The sequence below is a fragment of the Myotis nattereri genome (genome assembly GCF_964212035.1).
Source record: "Myotis nattereri genome assembly, chromosome: 6".
NCBI lineage: Eukaryota > Metazoa > Chordata > Mammalia > Chiroptera > Vespertilionidae > Myotis > Myotis nattereri.
This window is the reverse complement of record NC_138081.1, coordinates 71,137,798-71,157,148: the sequence shown is the minus strand read 5'-3', so window position 1 is coordinate 71,157,148 and position 19,351 is coordinate 71,137,798.

Genomic DNA, 19,351 nt, shown 5'->3' with positions numbered 1-19,351 from the left:
TGAGGGCAATAGACAGGGAATCATGATCAGAAATGAACTGTTAGAGTTCAGCATTTCAGGGATGCAGGAGATCATACTATTGCTCACCTTTTTTTTTAAGTTAATATGGTGTGGTAGTAGTTCCCCCTCCTCAAAGATGCCCATTTCCTAATCACCAGAGCCTTTGAATATTACCTTTCATAGCCAAAAGGACTTTAGGTGTGATGAAGTTAAGGATTTTGAGATGTGGGGTTTACACTAGATCATCCAGTGCATCCACGGTAATTACACATGTCCTTCTAAGAGGGAGGCAGGAAGGTGACAATGAGAGAAGAAAATATGACAATGGTATCAGAGATTGAAATGGTATAAGGAAGGGGCCACAGCCAAAGAATCTGTGGACTCTAGAAACTCAAAAAAGACACAGAAATGGATTCTCACCTGCACCCTCAAAAGTAATTCCACCCTACTGACACCTTGATTTTAAGCCTTTTAACCTCCAGAGCTATTAGGTAATAAATATGAGTTTTAAGCCACTAAGTTTGTTGTAATTCAGAAAACTGACACATATGTTATCATTAAGCATTTTTACATATTTATGTGAGCTATTCTTGTATTATGCTAAAAAACAGAGTAATAACCACAGGGTAATATCTAAAACTCATATTTGTGACTTTCCAATAATTGAGTGGCCAACACTGTTGTCTCTCATTAAGCCAAACCAATTATCTAGTGCTGACAAGCTGATCCAAGTTAATCAAACTCATCTTATCTCAACTGATTTACTGAAATGGAAGTGCTAAGGATCATTGATGAAGTCCCATGGAAACATTCAAAACATTTGGGTGCTTTCATGCCTACTCATCAACTAAGCAACAAAATGTTTGAGGCAGATGACCCTAATTTCAAGCACAATTCAAGGGATTTTGGAGTAATGACAAATGCCTTTGCTTGTTATAGAGAGACTTGCCAGGAAGAGAGATGCCCAAGCTTTATTGAAAATATGTTTTTAAAACCTCAGTCAAAACAAACCATGCAGTAAAAATTTCTCAAGGGAATTTTGCAAGCGTATAAAATCAAACGCAACATAAAAGCTTTTTAAAATGCTATGTCTGGTTTTGCATATACACACAAGCATATTCATAAGTTCGATTAGAATAGTCTCAACATAGATGTGTGCAAGAATGAAATCCATTCATTTTTAAGGAGCACTAAATGTTCTGGGCTCTACACCCTACATCCTGTGCAGTCCAGACATATTATTTCTTCATCCCATTCAGGCTTAATATTTATCCCTGTGCTTTTTGAAACCTAAACTGTCAAAACTCCCTTCCTTCTCTTCCTTGTGCCAGGGGGAGAGGAGAATGACCTATGCTCACATAGCAAATGGCATCAGAGCTGGTGAGTCCTTTCTCTGCCTCTTAGTCCAACACAGAGGGGCTGGGATCAAGCGTTGACCCTGGGTTTTGAGTGGGGATGAAATTGTCAGCTCTTTAGGGAGCTCCTCAAGGTCCCACCCTTGCATAGTTCTCTGTCATCTTCTCCCCTATTACCAAGACAATAAGCAATCCATCTAAAAGTCTCCGCTTCCGGCAAGCCCCATCTACCTTCCATGGCATGCATCCATGAAGCATTTCCAAGCCAAGAGTGGAAACACAGGCTGCCTTCGGCACTCTCTCTTACAGCTCCATCAGCAGCAACACCAAATGCTCTCTCAGCTCAGCGGCACACAGCCCCACCCCCACAGTTCATCCTGGGGAGTGGAGGGAACTTGGGAAACACAGATTTCAACAGAAGAGTTTGGAACAGATAGAAACTTCCCTGCTGCCTGCCTCCCAGGCTCTCCATCAAGGGAAGGAGAGGGAAAAGGCATTAATACTTCATGAACCTTCCTTCAAAGGTCTAATATCCTTGCGCTCCCCACCACCACCACCACCACCACCACTGTGTCCTTTATCCTATAAAGCAGTGGTTGTCAACCTTCCGAATGCCGCGACCCTTTAATACAGTTCCTCATGTTGTGGTGACCCCCAACCATAAAATTATTTCCGTTGCTACTTCGTAACTGTAATTTTGCTACTGTTATGAATCAATGTAAATATCTGATATGCAGGATTTTTTCATTGTTACAAATTGAACATAATTAAAGCATAGTGATTAATCACAAAAACAATACGTAATTATATATGTGTTTTCCGATGTTCTTAGGCGACCCCTGTGAAAGGGTTGTTTGACCCCCAAAGGGGTCACGACCCACAGGCTGAGGACCACTGCTATAAAGGCTTGGGGCAGAAGACACTGGTTCTGCTGAATGCCTTTTGTTAATAAAGATCATAGTATGGGACTGGCATCAAGAAGGCATTTCACTGCTGGCTAGTGTGGCTCAACCTTTGAGCTTTGACCCAGGAACCAAGAAGTCAATGTTGGATTCCAGGTCAGGGCACATGCCCAGATTGCAGGCTAGATTCCCTGGTGGCGGACATGCAGGAGGCAGCCAATCGATGATGCTTCTCTCATTGATGTTTCTATCTCTCTATTCCTTTCCCTTCCTCTTTCTTTAAAAATCAATAAAAACATATTTTTTAGAAGAAATCTAAAAAAAAAAAGAAAGAAAAAAAGCAGAAGGCATTTCACTGAAAAGGTAGGACGCTTGACGTTTTATACTGAACCATGAACTCTACTTGGCAATTCCAGGGAAGCAAAAATATCCCTCATCACCACTTTACCACTGTGTATATATTAATTTTGTATTATGGTCATCATTAATTTTAGAATTTTTATATTAAAAGATGATTTTCCCAAAACATTGTTATAAATTGTCTTGGAGGCAGTTTTGAAGTGAGTTTTCTTTTTAAGTTGGCTTAATTTGGGAGTATAATCTTTGCACTAACTAAATTGTAATTTTGGAGGTCACTATATTGATTTCAAGAGTTCAGTGGTAAGTCTGGGATAAAGGTTTCTGAGAACAAAGGGAAGGAGTGAAGAAGGGAGGAAGTCCAAGAATAAATAGAGTTTGCATTTGTGAGACAGCCTCGCCATCAGCAGCATTTATTCTGCACTCCAGTCAAATATTGAGGCAAAGTTGAAAGAAGGCACATTGTGTCTGGGGAATTTCCTCTTCCTGTCATAAAGAAATTAAGAGGTCTGGGAGTACACCCTCGTCCAACTGTACACAACTCAAAACGATTGATAAAATATAATAAAACACTACATTTCAGACATTGGTCAACAGAGCTACTCAGGACTTTGATCCCTGAGGAAAGGAAAATAAACTACATGTGCCCTCTGATCACTCTGGCTTTGTGCCTCAAGACATTTCCACATCCCAGCATGGAGTGGGAAACCCCAAATTAATCCATTGCTCTCAACTAGTGTAGGAGACCATAGTTCAGAAGGCTAAGGTGACTAGGATTGTAAGCAGCGTGCTAGACATGAGGGTGTTATGAAAAGGAGCTCCAGAAATGTGCACGGAATCACATCCAGTCTTGGCTGAATATCACTGTGCACTTAAATAGGGTGAAACTCTACAATTTTGGGGAAAGTGCACTTACCAAGGATCTATAAACTGAAGGAGTTCAAGAGCTCACTTAAGACCAGGAGTCAGCCTGGCCAGTGTGGCTCAGTGGTTGAGGGTCAACCTATGAACAGAAGGTCACAGTTCAATTCCTGGTCAGGGTACATGCCTGGGTTGCAGCCTCAAACCCCAATGTGGGGCGTGAAGGAAGCAGCTAATCAACGGTTCTCTCATCACTGATGTTTCTATTTCTCTCTCCCTTCTCCTTCCTCTCTGAAATCAATGAAAATATATTAAATAACAAGGAAAAAGATGACCAGGAATCATTAATGTTCCCACTAGCCAGAGTGAAGAGGCCTCATTGAATATGCTGGATATTGAGAAAGGTCGGGTATTTGTCCGAGTTCTTAGGTAAAGATTACTCTAGTCACACTCTTAAAAAGCTTTGGAAGAAGACTCAAAATTATTTAACTGATCCTCAGTAACTTAACTGCCTGCCAGAATAAAGCACAACACTCTTTAAGGAAAATCCTTCAAAAATAAAAATTCAGTACTCAAGACAAATTTTGTCATGCTTGGCATACAATCAAAATTTCAAGACATGCCAAAAGTCAAGACAGCTTGACTCAAAATCAGGGTAAAAGTCACTCAACAGAAATAGACCCAGATTGATAGAGAGATTAAATTAGCAGACAAGGGCATTAAAACAGCTATTATATATATATATATATATATATATATATATATATATATATATACTCCGTATGTCAAGAAGGCAGTCAGAAAAATTAATATGTTTGGGAGACAAATAAAAGATATAAAAATGCAAATAAAAGTTTGTAATGGAATTAACAGATTAGAGAATTCAGAAGACTAAAAGATCAGTGGATGTGAAGACATTACAATAGAAACTAGTCAAACTGAAGCACAGAGAATAGAAAGACTGAAGAAATAAACGCAGCCTCCCTGACCTGTGAAGCAATAGATATGTAATTGAAGTCCATAAAAAGTAGAGAGAGGTGAGGGGGGAAAAATAATATTTGAACAAATAATGGCAGAAAATGTTCCAAATTTGTTGAAACCTATAAATCCACAAAACTCAGCTTAACAAATCTCATGCAAGATAAAACCAAAGGGAATCACACCAAGAGAAATAGTAATAATGTTACTGAAAACAAGTGATAAAGGGACAATCTTAAAAGTATGCATAGTAAAAGTCACAATTTATATACAGAGGAACAAAGACAATAGATTTCTTCTCAGAAATTATGCAAGCCCAAAGACTATGGAAGGACATAACTGTCAACCTAGAGTTGCATACCTAGATAAATATATTTCAACAATTAAGGCAAAATATTCTTTTTCAGACTAATGAAAGCTGATAAAATCTCATCAGCATACCTACACTGCAGGCAGAAGGCTATTGATACCAGATGGGAGCTTGGATTTCCACACAGAATGAAAAACATTAAAAATGGCAAATTTGTAGGTAATATAAAAGTTTTTCTCATAGTATAATTTCTTTAAAAGATAATGAATGCTTAAGGCAAAAATAAAACAATTGATAAATAAGATATGCAAGAGTGAAAAATAGAAAAACTTTATAGTACAAAGAAGTGGGGGAGAAAATTTTGTGTCTTCCATAATCCTATCTAATAAAAGAGAAACATGGTAATTGGCGTACGACCGCTACCCTTCCCATTGGCTAATCAGCAAGATATGCAAATTAACTGCCAGCCAAGATGGCTGCCGGCAGCCAGGCAGCTTGAAACTAACATGAGGCTTGCTAGCTTCAGTGATGGAGGAAACCAACATTCCCCGCCTGCCTTGCCGGCCTCTGAGCCTGCAGTTTAAGAAACATTGTAACAAATATAGAAACTAAACAAAACCCCAGAAACCTGCTTTCAGCAGAGCTGGAGTTATACATTGTTTCGATTATAGAACCAAAACAAACCAGATACCTTCTTGCAGCAGCAGAGGCCTCAGAGCTGGAGTCAGAGATAAAGCTGGCCCAGAATAAAAAAAAAAAAAAAGAAAGAAAGGAGCAGTTGGGAGCTTCAGTCACCCGCCAACCTGAAAACAGCCCTCAGCCCCTCACCCAGACTGGCCAGGCACCCCAGTGGGGACACCCACCCTAAAGGGTGTGTGACCAGCTGCAAACAGCCATCATCCCCTCACCCAGGCTGGCCAGGAACCCCCGTGGGGACCCCCCATCCTGATCCAGGACACTCTTCAGGGCAAACCAGCCAGCCCCACCCATGCACCAGGCCTCTATCCTATATAGTAAAAGGGTAATATGCCTCCCAGCACCGGGATCAGTGGAGCCGAGAGGCCTCCCGGCACCGGGATCAGCGTGACAGGGGGCAGCGCCCAAACCCCCTGATCGCCCTGCAGCTCTGTGTGTGACAGGGGGCGGGGCCACAACCTCCCTATCTGCCCTGCTCTGTGTGTGACGGGGTAGAGCCATAACCTCCCCATCGGCCCTGCCCTGAGTGTGAGAGTGGCGGCGCCCCAACCACCTGATTGGTCCTGCTCTGTGCATGACAGGGTACGGAGCCCCAACTTCCCTGATGGGCCCTGCTCTGTGCGTGACAGGAGGTGGCGCCGCTACCTCCCCATCGACCCTGCCTTGAGTGTGACGGGGCGGTGCCCCAACCCCCCAATCGGCCCTACCCTAAGCGTGACTGAGGGTGGCATTGCAACCTCCCAATCTGCCCTGCTCTGTGCATGACAGGGGAAGGCGCCCCAACTCCACAATCGGCCCTGCTCTGAGCCCGACCAGGGGCTGCACCTAGAGATTGGGCCTGCCCTCTGCCACTCGGGAGCAGGCCTAAGCCAGCAGGTCGTTATCTCCCGAGGGGTCCCAGACTGTGAAAGGGCACAGGCCGGGCTGAGGGACCCCCTCTCCCCCCTGAGTGCACAAATTTTTGTGCACCGGGCCTCTAGTTCATAATAATACTTTTGAAGGTACACTGTCAGAAATTAAAGAAGCAATATTTAAACCCAAGGCAACTAATGAAAAGGGAGATCTGGTTAATAAATGGATAATGAAGATAAAATAGAATACTAAAAGGACTCAATTATTAAAGTGTTCTGTATCTTGGTTGTGGTGGTGATTCCATATATGTATACAACTGTCAAAACTCATCAAGTTGTGCACTTTGAGAGAAGGCAGTTTATTGTATATGAATTATTTCTCAATTAAGTTAATAAAAATAATAAAATAGAAAGCAAGGAAAAAAGAAACATAAAACTCATAAGATTTTAGATTTAAATCTAACCATTCATTGATTACATTAGATGTAAATACTCTAAATACTTCAATAGATGCAGGAATATTCTGATTAAATAAAAAAGCAGGACCAAACCATATTCTGCCTACAAGAAATTTATTTTGAAAATAAAAACACAAGTTAAAAGTAAAAGAATTACACAGCCAGTGTGACTCAGTGATTGAGTGTCTACCTACAAACCAGGAAGTCATGGTTTGATTCCCAGTCAGGGCACATGCCCGGTTGCCAGCTCAATTCTGGTGGGGTCTGTGCAAGAGGTAGCCGATTGATGATCCTCTCTCATCATTGATGTTATCTCTCTCTCCTTCTTCCTTTCTCTCTCTAAAATCAAGAAAAACATATTTTTTAAAATTAAAAGAAATAACAATATATACTATATACCAATAGTCATAAGAATCTGGACTAGCTATATTAATAGCAAAGAAAATAAACTGTGTAACAAAGAACATTGCTAGGAATTAAAAAGAGCATATTGTAATTCCTCAAAAAGACATCATCTTAAATGTGTGTGCAACTAACAATAGAGTTTTAAAATACATAAGAAAAAAGCTAATAGTCTGAAAGAGAAATAGAGAATTTATAATTGTAATTGGATATTTCAATGCTCTTCTCAGTAATTGATAGCATAATTATACAAGATAGCAAGGATATAGAAAACTCAACACTACCAACCAACTTAACCTCATTGACATTTATAGACCACTCCACCCAACTGAAGAATACACATTCAAGTGCATGTGGACATATATAAAGGTAAACTACCTACTGGGTCATAAAACAAGTCTCAAATATTTAAAAAGATTGAAGCCATACTAAGTATATTCTCCAGCTATAATGAAATTAAAATGAACTAAGTTAAATTGAAAATTCAACATATCAAAATTTGTGTGCTGCAACTAAAATAGTACTTAGATGGAAATATAGTTATACATACTTACTTAGAAAAGAAGGTCTGAAATGAATGATGTAATCTTCTACCTTAAAAAGTTAAAAAAAAAATCAAAATGAACCTGAAGTAAAGATGGAAGAAAATAATGAGGATAAGAACAGAAATGAATGAAATAGAAAATGACAACTTTTACTGTGTCTCATCAGAAGCCAGTGTACATGGGTGGCAGATGGGTGATGCGGCATCATGAGTAATGATCTAACCATAATTGAATAAATAGAGAATTGCAGAGGGAAGATTTATGTTGTTTCAATGCAAACAGGTCCCAGCTTTGTAAGAACAGCACTGCTACATTTTCTCTAGATGGGAAATAGGAAATAAGTCAGAAGCAAGCAATTACTGATAAAGAACTGGAAAAAAATAGTTTCTAGACCTAAATATGAAGGAAGGAATAGATACTACAAAGAAATGTAATTGATCAGACAATAAACAAATACATAATTACCTCTTTTCTGCTTGTTTTTCTAAATCTTCACTATATTTCACATAGGCCCATAGATTTTATCAGACATTCTTAATCAAAAATTTTTATATGAACAAAGGCCTGGCAAAAAGTATCTGCCTGGAACCCCACACCCCCTAAGGGCACTCCTGGCTATATCAAAACCAAACACATCACACAGAAAAAAACCTCTACAAACCAGTATCCCTCAAGGTTGTAAACACACATTAGCAAGTTGACCCAGCAATATATAGGAATGATAATAAACCACAGACAAGTGGAGTTTATCCCAGTAATACAAGGTTGTTTAACATTATAAAAATCAGTCAATTCACCCTATTAGCTGAATAGAAGAGAAAATCCTATACTAATAAAAGACAAACATGCAAATTGACCGTACTTTTGCTATGCTTTAAGCCATACCCACCAGCCAATCAGAGCGATTATATGCAAATTAACCCAACCAAGATGGCAGCCGGCAGCCACGGAGCTGGAGAGAGCAGGAGGCTTGCTTGCTCCAGTGATAGAGGAAGCCAAGGTTCCCTGCCTGCCGCGGCCCGGCTCTGAGCTCCACTGAAAGCAACAAAGTTTCAATTATAGAAGGTAAACAGCCCTAACCAATTTGGCTCAGTGGATAGAGCGTCAGCCTGCGGACTGAAGGGTCCCAGATTTGATTCCGGTCAAGGGCATGTACCTTGGTTGCGGGCACATACCCAGTGGGGGGTGTGCAGGAGGCAGCTGATCGATGTTTCTCTCTCATTGATATTTCTAACACTCTATCCCTCTCCTTTCCTCTCTGTGAAAAATAAATTATATATATATATATATATATATATGGTAAACAAACCCCAGATACCTGCTTTGAGCCAGCCGTGGCCACGGAGCTGGAGCGAGTAGGAGTGGGTTGCCCCTGGCGATGGAGGAAGCCAAGCTTTCTGCAGGCCTCCACTAAAGGCAACAAAGTTTCAATTATAGAAGGTAAATAAATCCCAGAATAAAAAAAAAGAAGAAGGAAAGGAGAGGCTGGGAGCTTACGTCTCCAGGGTGCTTGGCCAGCCTGAAAACGGCCCTCAGCTCCTCACCCAGACTGGCCAAACCTTCATGGGGTGAGGGTCCCCATTGAGGTGGACATCCTCCGAGGGGTCCCACACTGCAAGAGGGCATAGGCCAGGCTGAGGGACCCCCGAGTGCACAAATTTTTGTGCACCAGGCCTCTAGTTGTGTGATAATCTCAATAGAATCAGGAAAAGCATTTGACAAAATTAAAACCCCATTCATGAAAGCGTTTTGTGTCTGGAAGAAGGGCCCTGGCCACACAGCCCCTGAAGTAGAGGTTTGGTCCTGGGGGTGACAGTTCACATGGGCGTAATTACTATGCATCATCCCAGAACTGATGAGAGAACTGAGATCTAGGGAACGTCAGTAGCATTCCCACTGCTGGTCAGTGGCCAAACTAGGATGCACATGTTTTGCTGTCTGTGTCTAGACCACATCTCTTTCTCCACACCAGTGTCTCCTACGAAGAATAGTTCATTTCATGGAGGGAACCATCATTTGATACTGTTAGGAAAAGATAAGAGAAAATTTAAACTATTTCTACTAACAACAACATCACATTCATTTTGTATATTGAGGTGATCATGAGTGTGTTTTGAGACATGAATTTCATTCAAAGTAAATCAGCAGCAAATACAGTTTTGTAGGACAGCAGATTAAACGATTTGGGAAGCTTTCTTTACGAAATAGAATGCACTACAAAATTACACACTCAAAATTAGGTACAAACATGAACACTTATTCACAAACAATCACTAATTTTACAAAGCTGGCAAATATCAAAAACAGAAAAGTAACAAATATTCTTGCTCATTACTTGCCTACAATACCTCTATGCTACTTTTTCCTTGCCTTTTTGGGGCTCGTACTGTTTGTTTTCATGATGTTTTCAATGGAGAGAGTAGACAGATACTTTTTTTTCTCTAGCACAGTCAAATGAGGTTATTATTATTCATAGTCAGGATTAATAAAACATGCCACTTTACACACAGACTTACTAACTGTATCATTTGGGCCCTCTGAACACAGATATCCTTATAAATTATATGTCTACAATTCCCATGAAAAAGGAAAACAAATGATCTTACCTAATAATAGACAAACATGTAAATTGACTGTCCCTCCACTATGCTCACCAGCAAATCAGGAGAGTATGCAAATAAACCCAACAAAGATGGTGGTTAATTTGCATACATAGGCGCGAAGCGCAGAGCGAAGATTGAAGGCTCCAGCCAGAGCAGTGAAGACGGAAGGCTCCGGCCAGAGCAAAGGCCTGGGTCCCCAGTGCCGGAGGAAAACCAATGCGGGTAGCCAGGAGAAGGGAAGACCAATTGCACAAATCTCTTCATGCAACGGGCCTCTAGTGTGTTTATATTTGCCTACACTTCATTACAGATTACATTCTTGCACAAGAGGATTCCAGGCGAAAAGCAAGGCATGGGAGACCTCTCCCCGAGCACTCATCCCACCAAGAACTTGGCTCAACCTGGGGAGTAGGCTGCAAGGGCCCCCGTTCTGGAATCTAACTCTCTAAGCTTCTCCAGCCCTCTCCCTTTCTCCAGCTTAGAGGCTTTTCGTCTACTTGTGACAAGGACCAGGGATGCCCAACAGCATCTTCTTCCAAACCTCACCTGTCTCATGTTTGGGCTGAGGATTTTTGCACATAGCGAACAAGAATTTGACATTTTTGTTCTCAGGTTCCTATGTGTTTCCAGCCTCATAATTGGGGCTGGGGCAAAGAGAACAAGGGAAGAAATTCAATCAATAGGCACAGGAAACACCTGGTTGTCATTGGTGCAGTGTCACCACCCAATGGGACCGAATCCTAGGCAGGCTCCTTTTCAGGCAGATCACTCTTGACAGATTCCTTTTAAAGTTCTGGAGTTATTTAATTTGTGGCAGGAGCATTCCCTAAGTTAACCTCATGCTACACAATCTAATTTTTAGAAAGAGTTATTTGGGGCACAAAGTGCTCCATTATTTGAGCATCAATTAAGACTACAACCAAGAGAAAAGACAGTTTCCCTGCAGGAGGTCTGAACAGAAAGCCCTCTACAATTTCACTGTGTGTGGGGAGGGGGTGTGGATGCAGAGCCTCAAAACAGGGCAAAGCCTCCACTTTCTTAAAAGTAATTGGTTTTTTACCTGCAATTTACTCATTCAAGCAGTAAAGGGGAAACTTTCGATGTGGTACTCCAGGTAAAACACATCTCTTCTTGCATTCTCAACCAGGCATAGGACAAACTGTTTCACCTCCTATGTGGTGTCTCACTCTTTACTTAGACATGAAATTCTAATGGCTTCAAAATCACCTGAGGTATGTCCATATTCTTTTGTAAACATCAAATATTACATTAAAAAGACAATATAGGAAAAATAATTGTGGGGTGGGGGGGAGGGTGGCTCTGGCATGGACCCGGAATTAAAAGTGGCTGTGTACAAATTTTTCTCTTTTTTCTGGTGTGACACCTCCTCTCTACAGGGACCCCTCTCCTCTCTCTCACAGATTTCTGGCCATTTTCTATCAAGGCAGTTTCTCAACTCATTATTTTTGCCCATTTACCAGCCTTCAGCCCCTTCTCTTTATTCCTGTCCACATCGCCCCCTTCCCCAGCAATTTTCATTCTTTCTCCTCCTTTGAGACAGCGGGTTTCATAACCTAAACTGGGAGTGGTGAGAATTCCCCACCGCTGTGAGACTTGATCCCTTTTATCAAGAGAAATGACAGGCGAGGGGGCCTGAGACAAGGTTGTGGGCGTGGGGACAGCGTGGAACTGGGATGCTGCCAGGCCCCCTGCTAACCCGAACAGTGCTCTTTTGTGTCCCCCACCATAGGGGAATAGAAATGGAACGTATTGGTCCCAGGACACTGAGGTATTTCCATCAAATGGTTTGAGGATTGTTAGGTGATTAGCATATTGATTGTTGCCATAGACCCCCAAACTCTGGTTCTCCCCAAGATCCTTCAGCATTCCCTCATTTCTGTCACTATCCCAGCCATGGCCCCTTCAGTTAGTGAAAGGGGAGTATCATAATAGGGAGCAGAGAGAGAAGAAAAGGCAGAAATGGACAGAATAACAGCATTCACTGCCTTTTGTGACAAATTCCCCAGTTTACCTTCCTAAAGCTGAAAGAAAACTATTCCGTCTGAGACAAATGGGAAATGAATGGTGCGCTCCATAGCATATGCTTGGGATCTCACGCTGCGGGTTCAGCCAGGCAAAGCTCGGATTCCCAGCTCTGCCATTCACTAGTCAAGGGCCCTCCTTATTAAGCCCCATAAGCCTCGATGTTCTCATCTGTAAAGTGGAGATAATGATGCCCCCTTCCTTACTGAGCTGTTGTAGACATGTAATGAGACAGCTAGAGAGTGTTTGACCTAGCCTAGAATAAGAACTCAAGAGATGAAAGCCACTTCTACTTTTCAAAGCAATGTGGTAGGAACTAAAGGGCAAATTAGTAGTGGAAGGTATTTGCTGCTGTTCAGGAGCTCACAATGTAATAAAATAAAAAAAAATAAAAAAAACATGACATATAAATAACAGTATAACTCAGGAAGAGGTCAGTTTATAGACAGTAGCCTCTGTAGGAGTTCTAAGACAAGAGAAATTTGTGCACACTGAGGAGCAGGGTCAAGGTGCTATAAAGAGTGTAGAATGTTGCCCTGACTGGTTTGGCTCAGTGGATAGAGTATCCGCCTACAGACTGAAGGGCCCCAGGTTTGATTCCAGTCAAGGGCATGTACCTTGGTTGCGGGCACATCCCCAGTAGGGAGTGTGCAGAAGGCAGCTGATTGATGTTTCTAACTCTCTATCCCTCTCCCTTTCTCTCTGTAAAAAATCAATAAAATATATTTTTTTTAAAAAAAAGAATTAGCTTTAAAAAAAAAGAGTGTAGAACTTTTGTTTAACTTTAAGAAATCAGTAATGTTTAAAGTATAGTAATTCCTATACTGTCTTCATCATCCTTGAAGTTCAGAGACCGTGGAAAATTACATGTGATTTTGGAGGATGAAATCTGAAATTGGCCAGTCTTAACCTCTTGCCCTAATGGCTAAGGGAATCCTATCAAAAAGGGGAAATTGAAAAAAAAAAAGGGGGGGGGATTGGAGGAGGTTCTCAAGACTCCTAATACTTTGTAGGTGTCTCTCTCCTGGTTTGTGCAATCTTTTGTTCGTCCCCAATATCCCTAAATTCCATTTTGATGTGCCTCAGAATGCATTGTTTCCGTTTATAGTACTGGGCAGCATTCCCGCTCAAATCCCTTTTAATTAAGAGACTAATGTCTTTCAGGCCTAGAAAATATCCTGAATTATTTATCGGTAATTTCTTCCCTTCATTTTGCTCTGTTCTTTGTTCTGGAAATTCTCTTTTTCAGATATTAGACAGCCTAGACTGGTCCTCTAATTCTACAATCATTCCTCTTAGGTTTTGTCTCTTTGCCTTTTTGCTCTATTTTCTTGGGAATTTTTTTATTTTATATTCCAATCCTTCAATTGAGCTTTTCAACTGCTAACATGTTTTTAATTTCTATCTCTGTTGTCTGAATGTTCCAATTTTATAGCATCTTGTCTTGTCATTGTAGCCTCACATTGTGAAGAGCAGAGAGAGGAAGATCTCTTGTCCCTTCTTATAAGAGCAATAATCCCATTCATAAGGACTCCACCCCAAAGATGATGATGATGATGATGATGATGATGATGATGATGATGAAGATAGATAGATAGATAGATAGATAGATAGATACTTACACACATACACATACAGAGACACAGAAAGAATAAATCACATAATTTTCTGACCTGATGACTGAAATTAAAAAATAGTGAAATATCTGGGTGAAAATGAGACACTAAATCTGTATTGAATTATTTGTCTCCAATTGAGAGGATTCAAATATACAATTTATTATAATTGTCAGAAACTTGTGTTTAAAGCCTTTTAAAGAGCATTTATTTAAAATATGATTATTTTAAATATGATTATTTTAAATAAACTTATATTCTAAAAACTAGATATTGCAAAATGCCATCAATGCGGCTGATGTAAAATATATAAATCAAACTTTCTACTGTATAACAGAGACTGGACCTTCTTTATCAGTTCCACGTAAAATGTTGAGAAAAATAGCTATATGTTAACCCACAAAGAAAATCTCAGTAAATGCCTAAAAAAAAAATAAGTTGGAAGAATCCAAAGATCAGATCACTTTTAAATTTAAAGTGTAACCATAAGTTTGCCAAGTAGACATGCAAGCAGAGAGCTTTCTAGGCAGAGGAGTGAGTAAAGCGATGGTGGTAGTGAACAGGTGCGTGGAGAGTGAAGGGCCCGGACTGGGCTGGAGATGGGATGAACTGATATTTTCCATAGCTTCTATTCGCAGGCGTTTGCATTGCATCTTGTGGGGGAGTTTGAGCAGATTTGCATTTTATTTTTTATTATTATTTTTTTAATCCTCACCCGAGGATATATTGCCATTGATTTTTAGAGAGAGTGGAAGAGAGAGGGAAAGACAGAGAGAAATATCAATGTGAGAGAAACACATCGATTGGTACACGCCCTGTCCTTCACTCTCCACATGCCTGTTCTCCAGCACCATTGCTTTACTCACCCCTCTGCCCCCAACCAGGGCCCAGGCTGAGGAGGAGCCTGCAACCAAGGTGTGTGTCCTTGACCAGAATCGAAACCAGGATCCTTCGGCCCACAGGCCAACGCTCTATCCACTGATCCAAACCGGTTAGGGGGAGCAGATTTGCATTTTTCCAAGATTGGTCTAGGTGGAAGCCCAAAACAGGAGACCTCTGCTTTGATAAGGGCAAGGGGTAAGGTAGGGCATGGAAAGAATGAGGGGCGAATGGGAGAATGATTTACAACAATGCTGTCCAACAGAACTCTCCGCAGTGGTGACAGTGTCCTGTGTCTACACTGCCCAGTGTGGGAGCCACTGGCCATGGGTGGCTATTGAGCACTTGAAATGTGTCTAGTGCAACTAAAACAATTGCATTTCTAATTTTTTTTTCATTTTAATTAACAAATAGCTTCCAGAATTTATCAGACAGTGGAGCTTTACAAGGTAGAACTGTGTGTGTGTGTATGTGTGTGTGTGTGTATACACAGGTGTGTGTGCATTTTAAAAATTTAAAAATATAGTGTTTGAAGTATAACTGGCAAAAAACAAATTGCACATGTTTAAAGTGCACGTTCTGGTGTTTTGACATATACATAGGCCATGAAACCATAATCACGATCAAGAGGGTGAGACCATGCGTCACTCTGAAAGTTTTATATAAAATTAATGCACCTGCATAAGAGACACCGGATAAACATTAAAGGACACTAAATTTCACCAGCTGCTTCTTTGTCTGCTTTAAGGATAAAAATGCCTGGGGAGTAAGAGGGCAGGGCGGGGGCAGGGGGACTTTACACCTTTCTTGGTTTGGTTTCTTTGGTGTGTTTTATTTTCTTCTTATCTTCACACTATATAACTTTACAGCCAAGGCAAAAGTTCTGGAATGAGATGGAAGTAAGAAATAGCTTCACACAGAGAAAATGGTCTGGGGCACAGAAAAGCGTGCGGTGGTTTCTGCACCAGGGTTCTTGCTGTGCCTCCAGGAGGAACTGTCACCATTTCGAGAATACGTTTTGCATGAAATTTGGGCTGCTTTCAATAAATTACCATTAGGCCTACACTTGGAGAATTCTATTGCCCTCAGAGATTTAAAATTTTCTGAATATACGTGTGTGTGTGTGTGTGTGTGTGTGTGTGTTTCATTTGATAGGCTTTACCACTTAAACTCTTGCATAGCATTGGATTTCTGAAGGAACATATACATGCTATTATGGGGGAGTTAGCTATTTTCAACACTTCCCAGGAAAAGAACGAGAATAATGTGAAAGAAATCCACTAAGGGAGCATTTTTACTTTTTTAAATGAGGATTTCTTTTTAATTTTAAACTATGTCTATCTTAGGACGTGCTCCTCTTTTTGTCTTGACGGAGGATCCCAGAGCGCCCAGGGCTCCAGTCTACGTGGCAGCTGCCACGGGACCTGCTTGCTCCTGGGCAAGCTCCACTCTCTTGAAATATTTGGAAAGCAGATTTTTCTAAGTCTTTGAAAAATTAGTCATGCTGACTTATGAAATCTCCTTAGAGGCTGATATGGGCCTCTTCCTTTAATGGTAAAGATGAGAGAATTTATTTTATTAAAAAATGGATCTGTGCTAAATCCAGGCACTCTGCTTAACATTGGCCTTCTATTTTTCTTCACCTCATTAACTCCCTCCAGCCCCGGATAGAGCAATAGTGCATCATGCATGCATGCATCCATTTATTTCACTCACTAAATATTTATTGAAAGGTTTCTGTGTGCCAGGCACTTTTATATGAACTGGAGATACAACAGTGAACAACAACAACAACAATAAATTCTACTTTATAAAAAAAAAAGCACACAATCTAAAAGAGGGAGACATATAGCAAGTAATTCTAGACCAGAATAAAAGCTACAACACAGATGTACATGTAAGGTTCATTCCTGTCACAAAGAGATACCTCATCAGTCCCCTCCTTTCTTTGCATAAAGGTTCTAGATGAATGTTGAAGAAGAAAAAGAACTGGACATACCAAATTGTAAGACCAGCACATGCAAAGGCACAGAGATATGATATAAGGTGGCTTGGACCAGAACTATAAAGAGCTTGGAGAGTAATGAATGTGGCAGAGTTGCAAGAGATAAAGGAAGAGACACAGATCATAAAGAGTTTTCCATACTAAGAACTGTACAAAGTAGGGAATAATTACAGAAGGTTAAACAGTGATTTAATTCATTTTAGAAAGGTCATTCTGGTTGCAGTATGGAGCAGATATTGGAAAAGAATGAAACTGAAGATTAAGATTAAAAAACTAAAGACTCAAAAGAAAAGAGAAAGATGCCAGAGTGGTAAGACTCAATAGAGCATGATGATTGATTGATTGATTGATTGATTGATTGTGGGTCTTGGAAGATAGGAAATTGTATAGCATTACTCTTGGATTTTGGTTTGGCTGATATATCAGTTAGCATTAGGTTTGGCTGTGAGTAACAATGACAAAATATAGCAAAGGCTAGATGAAATTGAAGCTTATTATCCCTTGTGTGTGAGTCCAGAAGTCAGCAGTGTAGGATTAGAACAGCTCTGCTCCTCGAAGCCCTCAGAGATTCCTTCCTACATATAAGTCAGTATCTCTAAGGCGGTGGTCCAAGGTGGCAGCTCAAGCGCCTGTCATCACATTCACATTCCAGGCAGCAGAGTACGGGAAGGAACAAAGAAAATAAAGGCAAAGGAAAGATCCTAGCAATAGTCCAAAGGCTTTCAAAATCTGCTACATGACACACCCTTTTGCATTCCTTGAGCCAAAACTTAGCCACAGAGAGATTGGGCAAGTAGCCTTTATTCTGAGTGGCCTTTAGCCCAGCTAAGAATATGGAATTGTATTACTATGGAAAGAGGTAGAGTAGATATTGGGAAACAACAGCAGCTCTGTCCCAGCTGCCTCTTGGGTGTTGTTATCATTGTTGGTCACCCCAGTGGAAAGCTGAGGTCACATGAGGAATTTGTTAGTCTCCATTTCTGTGTTTCATGGAGAGTCTGACTCTTCAGAAGAGTCTTCTGTGCTGTCTTTCTGCTAGCAATGAACAATTCTTCCCTTATCCACACCCTGGAGGAGCCAATGGAATAACCTTTTCACCACCATCCCTTGCCATCACACACACACACACACACACACACACACACACACACACACACACACACTGGATTCCCTGCCAGCTTAAAATATGAATAGGCTGCCCTCAGATGACTATCCCTGCCCAATCTGTGAGCACCTCTTTATAAAGCTAGCTAGCTAATTTCCTGAGCCCAGAACTTCTTTTTGTAAACACAGTCTCAGAATTTGTAAGACAGCAAGATGGAGCTGGGTATGGCAGGTACCACCTGGATACCTAGGACAATGCACTAATTTGCTTAGGATGCCTTAACAAAATATCACTGACTGATAAGATAAATTAAATAGAAATTTACTCTTTCACACTTCTGCATGCTGGAAGTCCAAGATCAATGTTAGCAGGTTTGATTTAGTCTAAGGGTTCTCTGCTTGACTTGCACATGGCCACCTTCTGGGTATGTCCTCACAGGGACTTTTCTCTGTGTGCACACATCTTTGGCATTTCTCTCTCTTTCTTCTAAGGACACTAGTCATATTGGATTAGGGCCCCACTTTATGCTCATTTTACCTTAATTACCTTCCTAAAAGCTTATATCCAAATATAGTTACATTGGGAGTTGGGGCTTCAATATATACATCTGGAGGTAGACACAATTCAGTCCATAACAGACAGTCAAATTCATCCTTGTTTGGGGGAAGAGCTGCTCTTCACTCCCACCTTTTGGTTTTGGTGGGGTCTGCCTATTACAATGCTGCCCCACCTCCTGTCCATAGGGGTGGACATGTGACCAAGGTAGGCCTGTCATAGTAATTTATTCCTCTGATTCTAGTGACAGGTCTACACATGAACAAGTAAGTCAAGGTTAGCCATTAGAGTTCTCCCCAGGTTTTAATTTTTCTTTTAATCAAGACTTTGCCTTTTAACTTATAGAACTAGAAATATATAAATCTGGAAAAGCCAAATGTTTGCCACATTTATGAAGGAATAGGAGAGAATCAAACGGACCCAGAGGAGGAAGTGGAGAAAAGAGATGAAAGAAGGAGAAGACAGGAGGAACCTGATGGTTACTGGGCCGTTGGGTCTAGGCCTGACACCTCTGGTTTACACAGTCTTCCTCTATGAGACTCACCCCATGTTTGTCCAATAATTTTTCCCTTTTTGGTTAGACTACATTGAGGAGTGATTTCTCTGACTTAGCTGAATACAGAGGAGGACTGATATTGCCCCCAAATTCCCACCAATCGCCCAGTGGGTGTTCAGTTGGAAATAAATATAATAATCATGTACATCTGGGCAGCCATGCACCTAAAACAAATACAAGTGGTTTCATTGTGGACCGGTGTCCAGACAATGATCACACAGCACTGTCCTCAGCAACTGTTTGGGGATATGATAGAAAACTCCTCTGAAGACAA